Source organism: Mustela nigripes, chromosome 5 (assembly GCF_022355385.1).
Source record: "Mustela nigripes isolate SB6536 chromosome 5, MUSNIG.SB6536, whole genome shotgun sequence".
Lineage (NCBI taxonomy): Eukaryota > Metazoa > Chordata > Mammalia > Carnivora > Mustelidae > Mustela > Mustela nigripes.
Window position 1 is genome coordinate 105,753,313 of NC_081561.1, and position 15,928 is coordinate 105,769,240.

Sequence of the window (15,928 nt, forward strand, 5' to 3'; positions counted from 1 at the left end):
TGGAGGGAAGGTTGGTGAGGGGATGAGGTAACTGCTTGATGTACATTAAGGAAAGCACTTGATTTAATAAACACTGGATGTTATATGCAACTGATAAATCATTAAACTCTACCTTTGAAACTAATAATATATGATGTTAATTAACTGAATTTAAATAAGATAGCAAGAAAGAACACATACTTTAGACCTTATTTCTAATTAATGAACAAAACCCTTTAATACTTGATCAAGGCATGTTAGCCTTGAGGAGATGGGAATCAGAAAAAGAGGGACCTCCTCTGCACAGAGAAAATGCCCATCCAGGTGGCACTATGACTTCACAGCCCACCCGTTCCCTTGTGAGAAAGAGAGAGAAACAAAGGCAGGCACACAGAGAGCTATAGTCCATTTATCCAAGGGTCCACTAGCTACTCTGAGTTTTTTCCCTATACCCCATTCCTATATAGTAGTGAGAGATGTCCCTCTCTGCTGACTTTATTCAAACATATCCTAACTTAAATCCTAAGGGAAAAAAATGCTCGAGAACTTCCATCCCCTCTCCTTGCCAAGATCAACTGGAGGAGTGAATGGTTCCATACATGTATCAGTTCCATACTTTACCAAAGTTCTCTTGTTTCCAACAGATTGACCAGTATACCCCAGATTTCCCCTGAGGCTTTCTCAACCCTCAAGAATCTACATACACTTGACTTGAGCCCTCAATTCCATGGTCCATGACAGTCTAAACTCCCCATGGTTTCTGAAAGTTCCTTAGGGTATGTTTCCACGAGATGTCTTCCAATGCTGCCATTAGTATTGAGCAAACTAACCATTTCACTCCACACTAATCCAGGCACAAACTTGGCCTTTTCTTCACTTTCCACAAAGAAATTTGTTCTTGTAAAATGATGTGTAAATTTGGTAATTTCACTGGTCAAGGGGAGTCACACACTGCATGGCTTGCCACTACCCCATGGCCCTTTACTCTCCATCCTCCACAACTTCTCAGCAGTCCAGAAATTTTTCTTTTTTTTTTTTTTCAAGATGTACTTATTTATTTATTTTAGAGCAATAGAGAGAGGGAGAAGAAGAGAGAGAGAATGAGCTGGGGGAAGGTGGCAGAGAGAAAGATTCTCAAGCAGACTCCCCTCTGAGCATAGAGCCTGACATAGAGCTTAATCTCAGAACCCTGAGATCACGACATGAGCTGGAATCAGGAGTTGGAACCTTAACCAATGGAGCCACACAAGCACCTGAACAAATTTCTTTTTCTGCCTCACGCAGAGTAACTTCACTCTCTTCTCTCAGCCTTGAAGCCAGCTAACACCAGGTGGTATGGGGAACCTACCTCACACATACCTCTATGATTCTGGTTTCTGCTATACATTTATAAGGTGTCAAGGAATCAAATCAGTGAATGTTTCTGCTGTTTTGGACTAATGGCCTGTTTCAGATTAACACCAAAGGGATAAAATTTTTTAAAAAGTTAGAATTTGCAAAATAACAAAAAAGTAAAGGAAAACATGTGATTTCATGTTGATGTGCAGTCTACAGAAAGCAGAGAGCATCAGTCTGAATACCTTCAAGTCTAAGGTTTCCTTGGGAAGTGAAATCTTTAGGTTTCTGTTTATTCCTTGGTATTGAATAGTGAGATGATTAAGCATAAGTTAAGCAAAGACCTTCTCCCATTGCCTTTAGACAAATTGTCTGCCAAGGAACCCATAAAGTAACTAGAACACAGCACATGTGATCTAATCACATTTCCAAGCCATTGGTATGACCATAATCCCACTCTGTTCTTGCAGAAGGAAAAAGAGGGACAGAGAAGAACACACGGAGAGAGGGGATGTTTGAAAAGTGACTCTTAGGCTTCTAAAGTCAGGACTTTTATATGTGAATTTTCAATGTGGATTTTCTGTGAGTACTTGATTTCAGAGCTGCTTCATGAAGAAAGAAAATGAGGAAGAAAGAAAAAGAATTCACTAACAAGACAAGACAAAACAGTAAACAACAAGTGTTGGAGAAGATGTGGAGAAAGGGGAACCCTCTTACACTTTTGGTGGGAATGCAAGTTGGTGCAGTCACTTTGGAAAACAGTGTAGAGATTCCTTAAGAAATTAAAAATAGAGCTACTCTATGACCCTGCAATTGCACTACTGGGTATTTACCCCAAAGATACAGATGTAGTGAACAGAAGGGACATCTGTACCCCAATGTTCAGAGCAGCAATGGATGCAGTCGACAAACTGCGGAAAGAACCAAGATGCTCTTCAACAGATGAACTGATAAAGAAGATATGGTCCATATATACAACAGAATATTATGTCTCCATCAGAAAGGATGGATACCCAACTTTTGTATCAACATGGACAGGACTGGAGGAGATTATGCTGAATAAAATAAGTCAAGCAGAGAGAGTCAATTATCATATGGTTTCACTTACTTGTGGAGCATAAGGAATAACACGAAGGACATTGGGAGCTGGAGAGGAGAAGGGTGTTGGGGGAAATCAGAGGGGGAGAAAAACCATGAGAGACTGTGGACTCTGAGAAACAAACTGAGGGGTTTGGAGGGGAGGGGAGTGAGGGGTTAGGTGAGCCTGGTGGTAGGTATTAAGGAGGACATGTATTGCATGGAACACTGGGTGTGATGCATAAACAATGAATCTTGGGACACTGAAAAAATAAAATAAAGTTAAAAAAAAAAAAGAATTCCAAATGTTAACTGTAAAGGAGTGATTAGATTATTCTTCATTTTTAATTTATCCTTACAGCACATACACACACTTGCCACTAATACAGATAATCTAGAAATGACTTTAAGAACAAAAAGAAAACATAAGTCCAGTGTTTGGAACTTCACTTTAAAAGAAAGGGTGTCAGGACACCTGGATGTCTCAGTTGGTTAAGCGTCTGACTCTTGGTTTTGGTTCAGGTCATGATCTCAGGGTCAGGGGATGGAGCTCTGCATCAGGGCTCCCTGCTCAGCTGAAAGTCTCCTTAAGATTTTGTCTCCCTCTCCCTTTGCCCCTCCTCCAACACTCTCTCTCTCTCTCTCTCTCTCTCTTTCTCTCAAATAAATAAATCTTTAAAAATATATATATAAATAAATAAAAGAAAGGGTGTCAAGTGATAAAGACCCTCCTCCACCAACAATAATATCAATGACGTCTGAGAAGACCCACAGCAAAGTCCAGACCCACTCAGCTTCAGAAGCCTCCTAAATCAGCCCCATGAAAGTACTGGGCTGAAAAAACATACTCACAGTCCTATCTACTGTAATCATGGTTACAAGCATTGGAGTTGGAGGGTGCTGAGAAAAATGGTGAAAGGGAACATATAACTTGCTGCCAGGTTCTGGGCATGGGTTGCTAAGAATAAACACACTCAGATTACCAGAAAATTCCATCCTGCCAGAAATTTGAGTGATTTGATGGCAGAATGCACAACCTGCACCTTTTTAAGGGCTCTGTTATCAAAGCCAGGGTAACTCATGATCCTTAGTAATGTGCTTGTCCTCATATCAATTACAAAGGCAGATCTTGATTTTTCAAGAAAAAGTACTCAGTCCTAATAATGGGGATTTTTTTTTTTTTTTTTTTTTGGTTCTCTTAAGAACAGGCATCAGCAAATGTCTTCTATAAAGGTCAAAGAGTAAATATTTTAGGTTTTACAGGTCATATAGCCTCTATCACAATTATTTAACTCTGCTATTAAAACAGCCACAAACTATATTTATCTATCTATATATTTGTGACTGATGATGGCTGGGTTTCAATAAACTTTTATTTACAATAATAGACAATGATCCGATATGACTCACAGGCTGTAGTTTGCTGAGCCTTGCTGTAGACAATCAACTTGCAGCCTCAACATGTTCCCAGAATGGCTGATGCAGAGTTCACAGCAGATGTGAATAGAGATGGACTTCTTTGTTAGTATCATGCACCTGTACTCACTTAGATCAACTCTTAATGTAACATTTCAGTAGATTCAATGTGGCTGCAGATTCTCTGAAATTCTTCTTTCGGAAAAGGAAAGATCTCTCTTCTCTGATTTAATTGGAGCTATGTGACTGGATAACCTACAGAAGGATATTGTACCCCTTTCCAGACCCAGGATCTGAAGGACTTGCATTTTCTCATTCTTGTCTTTTTATGGAGCATTTATTTGTGAAATCCAGATGCCATGCTGTGAGAAAGTCCAAACAGTCCCCCAGAAAGGCTCTCATGAAGAGGAATGGAGGCTCCTGGCAAGAGCCTCAGCTGGGCTCCCAGCCTAGGCCCTCTAGCACCCTTCATACGATTCTCTATATTTCTGTTATCTGCTGTTCAGATGCAGTCCAGTAGGATACTCCAAGATCTTGGGGAATGACAAAACCACTAGGTGAAGGAGCCTGGGTCCCTGAGGAACTGAATGGAACAGAGACCTCTCCCCCAACCTGAATCCCACCAGTCCATTGCCATCAATCTACCCTGGACCATTACAAACCTTTACTTATGCCGCTGGGATTGTTACATATTCCCAATGTTGACATACTCTAAATAAGAAGGAAAAAAGGAATGTAGATCACTATGGAGGAGTGTTAGAACAGTACAGCAGGACTCAAGAAAAGGAAACAAATGGCAGTATTTCCAAAGATTATTCATTTATCTTTGGAAATACTGCCATTTGTTTCCTTTTCTTGAGTTGAATAGAGTTCCATGATTGGCCCACACTGTGAATCAGAACCTTCCGGGTTCTAGACCCTACATGAGAAGTATGAGTTGTTTATTCAGTGAAACCTACTCAACCGTGGAGCTTATTTATACAGGGTTAACCAAATGCACTTAATAGATGGGACTCTTTCCCCAGCTGTTTTTAAGGAAGCAAGATTGACAGGCTTTGGGTTCTGAGCTATGACTGAGAGCTGTTGACAACTTCCCCTCTATCCCTCATACACACAAGACCTGAAATTGCTAATTACTTCTCTTGTTAAAGAAATGTAATGTTTCAGTATATATGGGAAGATTATCTCAAAGAACTTATACTTTAGACCCGATGTCAGCAAACTATGGACCCAGGGCCAAATCCAGATTGCTGCCTATTTTTGTGTGGTATGAGAGTGAAGAACAGTTTTCACATTTGTAAATGGTTGAAAAATTCAAAAGAAGAAAAATATTCTATGGCAAATGAAAACTATACTAAATTCATGTTTTAGTATTCCATGAATAATGGTTTATTGGAACAGAGGTATGCTGTATTGTCCACAGCTGATTTCTCAAAATGGCAGAGTCAACTGATAGAGACCACATGACCCACAAAGCCTAAAATATTTACTATCAGACTTTTTGAAGAAAAAGTTTGTAGGTCCTTGCTTTAGATTATTGTGGTCCATGAACCCTTTATCCTGAATTTATTTACTAGATTGGCCCCTCCTTTAACACGCTCTGAGGAAACAGTACCTTATCCCACCATCTTAATAAGGAGGTGGGAGGCAGAATGAAGGAGAGTATCAAAGAGCTCAGGACCATGTCACACTCCCCAGGAAGTGAGTGACAGTGAGGGGTCTCAGTGTCAAAGGAGGCATGAGGCACCTGGGAGAAGGTTGTTTGGCCCAGTGAAGTAGTCAGTGAACGAACAAAAGGGAAGGGGAAAAGTGGGGAAAAAATTAAAATGTTCCTTGAGTTAGTGTCAACTCCCCCAGTCTGTCAACATATCTACTGATCTTACTGTATTATTAAAGTAAAGCAAACTGATCAAAAGAGTAATTTATGGGATGCCTGGTTGCTCAGTTCGTTAAGCATCTGCCTTCGGCTCAGGTCATGATCCCAGGGTCCTGGGATCGAGCCCCACATCAGGCTCCCTGCTTAGTGGGGAATCTGCTTCTCCCTCTCCCTCTGCTCTTCTACCTGCTCATGCTCACTCTCATTCTCTCTCTCCCAAATAAATAAGTAAATAATATTTTTAAAGAGTAATTTATAAAGTGGCTTTCTTAAAAAAGAATTTTTAAAAGGGCAGACTAACTCATTGCAAAACAACATTTTCCAGGTTTGTGAAAAATTTTCATTCAACACTAACACAACTTCAGATGACAATGTTCCTAAACCTGCTCTCTCAGTGATGGGGCTGCTGGTCCTGCCCATTTCTAGCTGAATTCCTTTCCTGCCTGCTGCTTCAAGAGGAGCAGGATCTCGTCCTGGATTTCCATGGAGTAGAAACAACAGCAACAAGAAAAATCCCACAGGAACTTCAAAGAATTCTACATTCAGGCCAGCTTTGTAGCCACACCCCTAAGAACTCCTCAGCTTGGCTTTGATAGTGCCCAGGAGAGCCAGTAAAGGATTAGGAAAAATAGAAAGCTTTGTTCATGCTCTGATTACCCATCCGACATCAGTCCAGAGTTATGGTCTGGATAGTTGGCATAGTTGCACTCAGGTAGATTAACTTCTAGGAGATTTGTTCTCAGTAATCTTTATTTTCAAGTGCTTGGGAAAAGCTTCAAAGCAACAACTACAATTCATGCACCTGTTCTAAAAAATAATAATAATACCAATTTGGCATCTGTGTGAATTTCAACAGTAAACCGAAACAAGGAAAGAAAGCTTTAAATAAAACCTCTCCCATCCCACTCCTACCTTCTTCCATATGTTTCCCTGTTCTTTCATACACCAACTTCTTACCAACCCCCTCATCTCTTTAAAATCCCCTTGACCCACAACCCTTCCTCTGAGGCAGTCAGTGATCAGTCCCTTCCTAAGATATCCTGAGAAGACTGTAAGAAGCATGCTTTCCTTAAAAACTTAAAAATTCACAGCACTGGGGGGCTCAGGCAGTTAAGTGTCTGACTCTTTTTTTTTTTTTTTAAAGATCTTATTTATTTATTAGACAGGAAGAGATCACAAGTAGGCAGAGAAGCAGGCAGAGAGAGGAGGAAGCAGGCTCCCCGCTGAGCAGAGAGCCCGATGCAAGGGCTCAATCCCAGGACTCTGGGATCATGACCTGAGCCAAAGGCAGAGGCCTTAACTCACTGAGCCACCCAGGCACCCCACATATCTGACTCTTGATTTCAGCACGGGTCATGATCTTGAAGTGGAGACTGAGCCCCAAATAGGGCTCTGCACTGAGTGGGAGTCTGCTTAAGGGTTCTCTTTCCCTTTGCCCTTCCCTCTGGTTATGCTTGCTCACTCGCTTGTGCTCTCTCTCTAAAAATAAATATTTTTTAAAATTAAAAAATTAAATATCCTTTAAAGAACACCAGTGAACTTAACAAGGAAAATGAGAAACACCATACTATAGGCCATCAGCACTAAAGATCATAGTAATGCTGGTCCTAAGCGTGAGGAAGCAATGATGAGATACACAGAAACAAAGATGAAAATACAGTAGTGAACCACAATTTAGGCTGTTAGGACTGGAAAGAAAGTGAGGCATAATTAAGCTCAGTCGGGTCATCTTTCACATGAAGCAAGTGGTAGAACCAACCCTGGGGTTATTTCCTCCATTCTCAATCTACGATGCTCCCCACTCTTTCTTCCTGGGGTCGTCCGCTTCCCCAGATCTGTTGTCTTTGGAAGGATACAAACTAGCCAAGCATTTCACCTACTAATTGATTAATGCCTTTATAAACTTTGTGGCTTTATGTGCAATTGCATTAAAGTTTCGCATGGAATGTCACACAGGTGCTCCTTGTAAGGAATCAATAAGCTATCACATTCTTCACATTCTTCTGAGTAAGTGTGATCCACCTTAAATAAGTAAATTGAATCCCCAAAGAAATCCTACAATGACCTGTTTAGCAAAGCAAATAATAGGTTCCCAACCTATTCAATTTATTCTGATTATTGATGTTTAGAACTGGATTTTCTTAAGAATATTTCCCTAACTGCAGATCTAGCAAAGAAGTGGCTCTAATACAGAACTAAGAGTATTTAGTCTATAGGGCAGTGAGACTACTGAATTATGAATGAAGTTTATAACCAATGCAAATTTACAGGGTTAGATCAGTGAGCCAACTTAGCACTGCACAGGAACTCATTCCAACTTCATTCACAAAATATGGTTTAAACTGTATCATACAAACAGGCATGTTTAGCCTAAAAAGAACAGGGATGTCAACTGGAAAAGGTTTAGGTAGAGATGTGGTTTGGATATTTTCACTGTAGAATCACTGAACTTCTTGTGTCTGATTTTACTCTTAGACATTCTATATAATACACACCAAATTTTATTTCATATATCACTGGCTGACAGGAAACCAGCTAAACCATAAAATAACTCAAAGCATCAGAGAGAAGTTAACCTGGCCCTAATCAGCCACTGGTGAGGTTTATTTCAGCTAATTCTGGTAGTTGACGTAACATTTTATAGCAACATAGATCAACTGAAAAAATGAGAACTATCCCTGGCTAATATCCAATGTTAAGGAATAATGCTACACCTAGTCTAAAACTGTCTACTGACAGAAGAGTCAGTGATAAGGGCAGAAAAATTGAACTAGGATTTGAAAAAGACAAATTGCAAGTGACTGTGGGAAAAAGCAACTCATCTAGTGTGGGAGTGTCCCCTGGGGCCTTGGTAAATACAAAGCTGCTCTGTCTCTGTGGCCTCAGGTGAATGCTGACCGCACAGCAATCACCTTTAAATACACAAGGGGTGGCCCCACCCAAATCAATTGAATCAAATATCTGAGAAGGAGTCCTCGCATCTTTATTTTGAATTGGCGGATGGGTGGGAGGTTGGGGTACCAGGTGGTGGGTATTATAGAGGGCACGGATTCCATGGAGCACTGGGTGTGGTGAAAAAAATAATGAATACTGTTATGCCGAAAATAAATAAAAAATAAATTTAAAAAAAAAAAAAAAAGGTCTCTTTAAGAGATTCAAACATGCAGCCAGCATTGAGAACCACTGCATCTCTTCCAGGGAACTTCCAAAGTCCAAAAGCCCCAATGGGGGATGAGCAACCCTAAGACAATTTACAGGGTAATTGGAGGCAGCAGCCCAGCAGTTTTGAAAATCAATCCTAGATGCTTCCTTGCTCTAACAACCAGCCTTTAAAGGGAAGACATCCTGAGTTGCCTTGTACTCCTATTCCCAATCCATACACAAGCTTCTCCCCAGCTCCAGTCTCCTGTAAGATCTGCTAAGAAGATAATTATCCAGATGAGAAGGGAAAGTGTATGATATGAAATTGAGAGCCATCAAAGACCAGCAATTTGGACTGCACCGTGATTACAAGCACACTCATCTGCTCACATAGCACTGAGGCTGAGGGGATATTTAAGGTGTCCTTAGATGGCTGAGACTCCTTCAGGTGCTATGAAGTTTGACAGAATTTTTTTCTTCGAATGTTCTAAAATTTCTGGAGCCCTATTTCTAATACGTTTTCCTTTCTACCACTGAATTCATGAAAAATCAGAGAATCCAAAGTTATATCATTTAAATATACAATATTTTCAGTCTTTCAGACATGTTGAAGATCTGTTAACCACCAACAGATGTGTTATATAATAGTTTTCTTCGGAAAAAATTAAAGTTATTCAACCCCCCAAATCCCTCTCACTGCTTCAAGGTGTCTTGAGTCCAAAGCATAGCTAATTTAGTGCTTGCTCCACTGTAGTTAATTAAAATATGCTTTAGGTGGTTCGGCATATTTTCCTGTACAACTTGCCCCCTGAGCTGGTCTAGTGCTCTCCTTCCTTCCTTTTATTTCTGTGATTCACCCAAGGATTATGTTATTTGAGAAAGCATGGTGCAAAGAATAATTACTGGCTAACTCTAGTTGCAATGCAATATTAATCCCTAATTTATTTCTGAGAAAGTCATGCCCAAGCATTCATCCTCTCATTTGTCTTCCATAAAGAGCTAAGTTTTCAGACCAGATAGTGTTAATGGTAGCTTCCCAAATAGAATTGCAGCCTGCTTCCAGACTCAGGCATGCAGGCGGATGAGAAGTTAAATTTGAATTGAGTCAGAAGCTTCTGGACATTACTTTCACTAAATAATCTTGTAGCAACCCCATCTAATGAAAATCAGATCTCATTCAGGGGAGGGAAATTTGCTTTCCCGAATAAAACTAAATTGGTCCCATAAGATCTATTACCCCAAGAACTAAAGGTCCTGTCTACACAGTACTAAATGAAGTGGTCAATGAATTTAGCCAAAATCCCTAATAAAAACCAAAATATTCTCTTAGAATTCAAATCCTATCAGGGAACATAGTGGAGAAAGTGACTCATATTTATTAATGGGTTTCAGGCACACTCACTCCTTGATCAAATAAATACACTGTTAATCAACAGATATATTTGAATGCTCACTATGTGTTCAGTGAGAATTGTGCCAAGTCAGAAAGGAGATCTGGAAGATGTATAAGACTGATGCAAAGGAAACAAGGGTTTCACACGACTTCTGCTTTCAATTATGGGTTATGATGCAATACAACACTTATATGTTTTGAAATTTTGGAGTCTCTCTCTTTTGCTACCAAGAATAAATAAATAAATAACCAAAATCATCTTCATTTTAGCTACCAGAACTGGGCAAGATAAGCGGCACAAAGTAGATCTTAACAAATACCCTGGCATGAATAAACAAGTAAATAAACAAATGTTTTCTGAGCATACAGAGTACATTAAGCTAGGAGGTCATAGTAACAAAAACACGTTGTTAAGCACTAATATATTTGGTTTTAGACTCTTTACCAAAATCCATGTTGTTTTCTTCTTCTCCCTGAACACAAAACTAATCCCCATTCTGTAGCCTCCTGTGCAGTGAGATGTGGACCTGTGATGAGATGAAGCCAATGTAGGATGTGTGCAAGTGGTAGAAATCACTTCTAAGTCTCTCTCAGGGCATCTTCCATGCTCCTCCCCTTCTGGGTAACTGGATCAGACCACCACCCATAATTGAAGACCACATCTGTCTGAGAGCAGAGCCTCTCTCAGCCTACACTCCTGAATGACAGCAAGGACTTCCCACTAGTTCCCTTTCTATAGGTGAGAAACTAAGTCACAGAGAAGTGAACCATAGATAATAACGGGCAGCACAGACGCTGAACGGGAACATATTTCTACCACAACCATTTTATCTTCCTCAAAAACACGTAAAATGCTTAAAGGAGCCTCTCCATAGTTGACCTCTAACCACTTCCAAGTGACCATAACAGCAACCTGGAATCAAAGTGATGATCTCTCCCAATGTGCCACCCATGGAGCGCCTCCCCTCACCTACACCCTTACGTCTCTAGAATACTTCTAGAGTATTCTGCCGAACCACCTAAAGCATATTTTAATTAACTACAGTGGAGCAAGCACTAAATTAGCTATCCCAAATTAGTCTATCCCAATCTGCCATACCTTTCTGTCTTATGCTGTCTATTTTGTAGACCTCAAACAATGCCATACTTTTGGTTCAATAGTAGACTTTGGTAGCAAGATAGAGCAGAGATCAAATATTCAGTGTGTCTTCTTCATTTGCAACAAACAAAAAAACATAATTGGACAAATCTTGCAGAAGGTCAGTAAGAAAACTACTAAGGTTTTGCTGTTTTGTTATAAAAATGTTACTATTTAAATGTTCAGAAATAAGGAAGTAATAACTTTAGAATTCATTTAACATTATGTACTGTAATGCTCAACTCTTTCTATACCTTACACCTAAGTAACATCTAAGGTGAGAGGTATGATTTAGAAACCAGAATGTTCTCTTTAATTGAGATGTCCAGTTAGCTGAAGGTCAAGATTCATTTACCCAATAAAACTCCCCAGGATATGAAGGCCTCTGAGTTGGAGACATGGAACTGAGCTTCAAGGGTGCCCACAAAGTTGCACTGAACTTTCAAATGGCCTCATACAAAGAAAATGTTATTCCGATGTCTTGATCACACACGATCAACCTAGAGGAGAAATAAATATCTTGTCCCTGCAACTTCATTCATGCAGAGTATAGAAACTTCATACATACTTGGAGCAGTCTATAAGGGCTATCATGCATTTCACAAATCAAGTGTGACTTAAAATTCCAGAGACCACAGCTGGCTCCAGAAAGCAAAGTGGGAAGACAGCTAACCACAGCTTCTAACTCCTGCTTTCTGTACCTTGCTAACCAAAGTTAATATATGAAATTTCTGTGATAACTTTATAAGCCTCATCTTTCCTTGAGGACTATAGAGCTGATGTTTTGTCATTTGGGCAAGAGCTTACTGGATGCTCTGCCTTTGGCTTTCATGTTCTCTGGGACTCTTGATGCTCTAGAATCCCAGTAATAATGGTGCAGAAATACAGACAAATAGCCACTTCTATCTAAATCTTCTGAATGAAACTAGGTATATTCGTTTTCATAAATTTTTTTAACAAAACATCAAATGTTGCAAATATTGTATTCATTATGTCATTTTATATAAGTCTTTAGATAAAACAAGAAAAAGCCATAGTAAGTTATAGATGGAATTGTGACACAGGTGATCCAAAAGTCAACTTGATATTGCACTAGAGCACATTCTTTACTTGGCTCTCAACTCTATATAACAATATGGATAGGGAAATGATCAGAATAATGAACCTTAATTTTTAAATAATTTTATTTGCCACTGTAATAGATTTTAAATACGATTTGGGGCCACTGTACCATTTCCAAAATAAGTAAGAAAGATATATTTAGAGGACCAAATAAGGGAAAGACTGATCTGATCAGTGCACCCTGTTAGTGTATGCCAGTTTTCACTCATGGGTGGAAAAATTAGAAACAGTAAGAAAAATTCAAGAGCTTTTTATAAAGTTAAATTTATTTAATTTAAAAAATTGTATACTTTAAGATTGTCATTTTTATTCTTTTAGTGCATAAATGTCCTTCCTTTTATGAAATGATGTAACTATATGAGATAGTACTTAGTATTTTGTCCATAATTGGCAAAGTAAAAAGCTAATATTTCAATTCTATGCCCCAAAATATGTTTTTAAGATTCTACTGGTCCATGGAATCCAAAGTCTGAGAGAAACTAAGCCAGTTCAATCTCCCTGTTACAACTGACAGTTTACATATGGCAACAGAAGATAAAGGTGAGGTTTCCTTGATGACTTCTAACATGAATGATTTACTCAAGATACCAGAGTTTTTAAGACTAGAAGTATCTCTTGAGCCTCATTTGTGTACTCAATATAGATCTCAGAATTCCTACAGAAGAGGGAAAGAACAATCCCTGCCAATAAAGATTTATAATCTAATTGTAAAACAATAAGTACCATGTGAACTAAAAAGAAACCAAGCATACACACACACACACACACACACACACACACAAACACACACACACACACACACACACACACACATCTTGCCAAGGGTAAGACTGTGTGGCATAGACAAAGGGCAAGTGACCTAGTGAGAAATAAAAGATGACTGTAGGGGGAGTAAGACAAGAAATGATTCCTGAGCTGGTTGTTTGAGGAAGCAAGTTACCTGTGTTGACTAAAAAGGTAGGAGGGCTTTCTGACTAGACAGAAAAGCACTAAAAAGATATCTTAGAGAAAGTGAGAGTACCTGAGATGTAGAGCAAAGTGAAGTGACAGGCTTGGCTGTCATGGATGGGTCATAAGAAGACAGAGGAATTAGGCAGCAAGCAGCCCTGATAGAGGCCTAAAATGAGATGCTACAGAATTTAGCCATAATCTCATAACAAACTAATAGCTATCATACTCAATCAAGTATATAAGATCCAACTAAAAACAAAGTAGAAGGAAATGTTAAGGAGAATCCCAAAATTCATCCTCTCCAACAATCTCAAACCAAAAATAAACTTCCATCAAAAGTGCTTTGGTCAGAACAAATAATCCAATCAAGAAATGGGCAGAGGACATGAACAGACATTTCTGCAAAGAAGACATCCAGATGGCCAACAGACACATGAAAAAGTGCGTCATATCACTTGGCATCAGGGAACTACAAATCAAAACCACAATGAGATATCACCTCACACAAGTCAGAATGGCTAAAATCAACAAGTCAGGAAATGACAGATGCTGGCGAGGATGCGGAGAAAGGGGAACCCTCCTACACTGTTGGTGGGAATGCAAGCTTGTGCAACCTCTCTGGAAAACAGCATGGAGGTTCCTCAAAATGTTAAAAATAGAACTGCCCTATGACCCAGCAATTGCACTATTGGGTATTTACCCTGAAGATACAAACGTAGTGATCCAAAGGGGCACGTGCACCTGAATGTTTATAGCAGCAATGTCCACAATAGCCAAACTATGGAAAGAACCTAGATGTCCATCAACAGATGAATGAATAAAGAAGATGTGGTATATATACACAATGGAATACTATGCAGCCATCAGAAGAAATGAAATCTTGCCATTTGCGACAATGTGGATGGAACTAGAGTGTATCATGCTTAGCAAAATAAGTCAAGCAGAGAAAGACAACTATCATATGATCTCCCTGATATGAGGAAGTGGTGATGCAACATGGGGGCTTAAGTGGGTAGGAGAAGAATCAATGAAACAAGATGGGACTGGGAGGGAGACAAACCATAAGTGACTCTTAATCTCACAAAACAAACTGAGGGTTGCTGGGGGGAGGGGGGTTGGGAGAAGGGGGGTGGGTTTATGGACATTGGGTGAGTGCTGTGAAGTGTGTAAACCTGGCGATTCACAGACCTGTACCCCTGGGGATAAAAATATATATTTATAAAAAATAAAAAATTTTTTAAAAAAAGAGAAAAAAAAAGTGCTTTGGTCTATAGATCAATTTAAAAGTTTTAAAGGTATCGAGCCCATGTGAGAGATGAAGCAACTATAGTATAGATCATGCCTCTTCGACAGGGGCTTTATCACTCCTAAGAAGATAATAACTGGTTCTTGGCGAGAAAGCAGGTTGTAAAAAAAAATCTTAGATATATAATAGTGTAATAATATTTATGATGATAATATTTGTAACAAAATACCATTTCTTAGTATTTGGGTTTTCACTTCTCTTATTAGGGAGAAATCAAATTCATTTTTATTTAATTTAATTGATTTGTTAATCTAAATTCAATTTAGTTTTCTCTTTAAACATCTTTTTCCTTTCTGTTCTGCCTCTGATCCCAAATTCTGGTATGCAATCTTTTTGTGCTGAGAAAAATATCTGCCATACCAATCACCTATACCTTGGAAAAATTTCAAGGCAAGATCTGTCTTTTGTGGAGTTATTTCCATTTTAAGGCTTTTATCAAACTTTGGAATAAAAGATATCACACTATCACATGGGCTCACCACTACTAGGTCCAAAGCTCCCTCTGTACCAACATGTAGGCATTCTTCTAGACATGCCAAATGGTCACTTCCTTTTCTATAATATTTAGTCTGAATCGCCTACATGCTAAGACCCAGTCTCCAAAGGGCATTATGAGTAACAGGGAATGGGCATACTGTCAATAGTTAAAACTCATTAAGCTCTTACTATGTTCCAGACACTGTTCATATCATTGCCCATGACCAATTCCATTAATCCCCCAAACAACTCTATCAAGCAGGTACTATTATTACGAGATTATTTTTTTATATACAAGAAATCTGAAGCAAGAGAGGTCTCACATCCAACAAGTGCCAGAGCCAAGGTTTAAAATCTGCTATATTGGCACCAGAGCCTGCTCCCTGAATCACCACATGATACTACCTTGGAAACTATCTCAGAGTAAGGTCTATGAGACACTTAAATCCTGTCTCTATCATTTCCTACCTGGTGACCTTGAACTAATTACCCAGATTCTCTGATCCTTGATTTCTATAGTTTGCCTATCTCATGGGGTTATAATAAGATCATACCTGCCTGAACAAATCTGAACTTAAAGAATAATCAGGATCAGTTCTTGTCAAGATGTCAGTTCTTCTAACCTTCATCTATAGATCCAGTCAAAATCCCAACAAGTTATTTTTTGGATATCATCAAACTGATTATAAAGTTTATATGGAAAAGCTAAAGACGCAG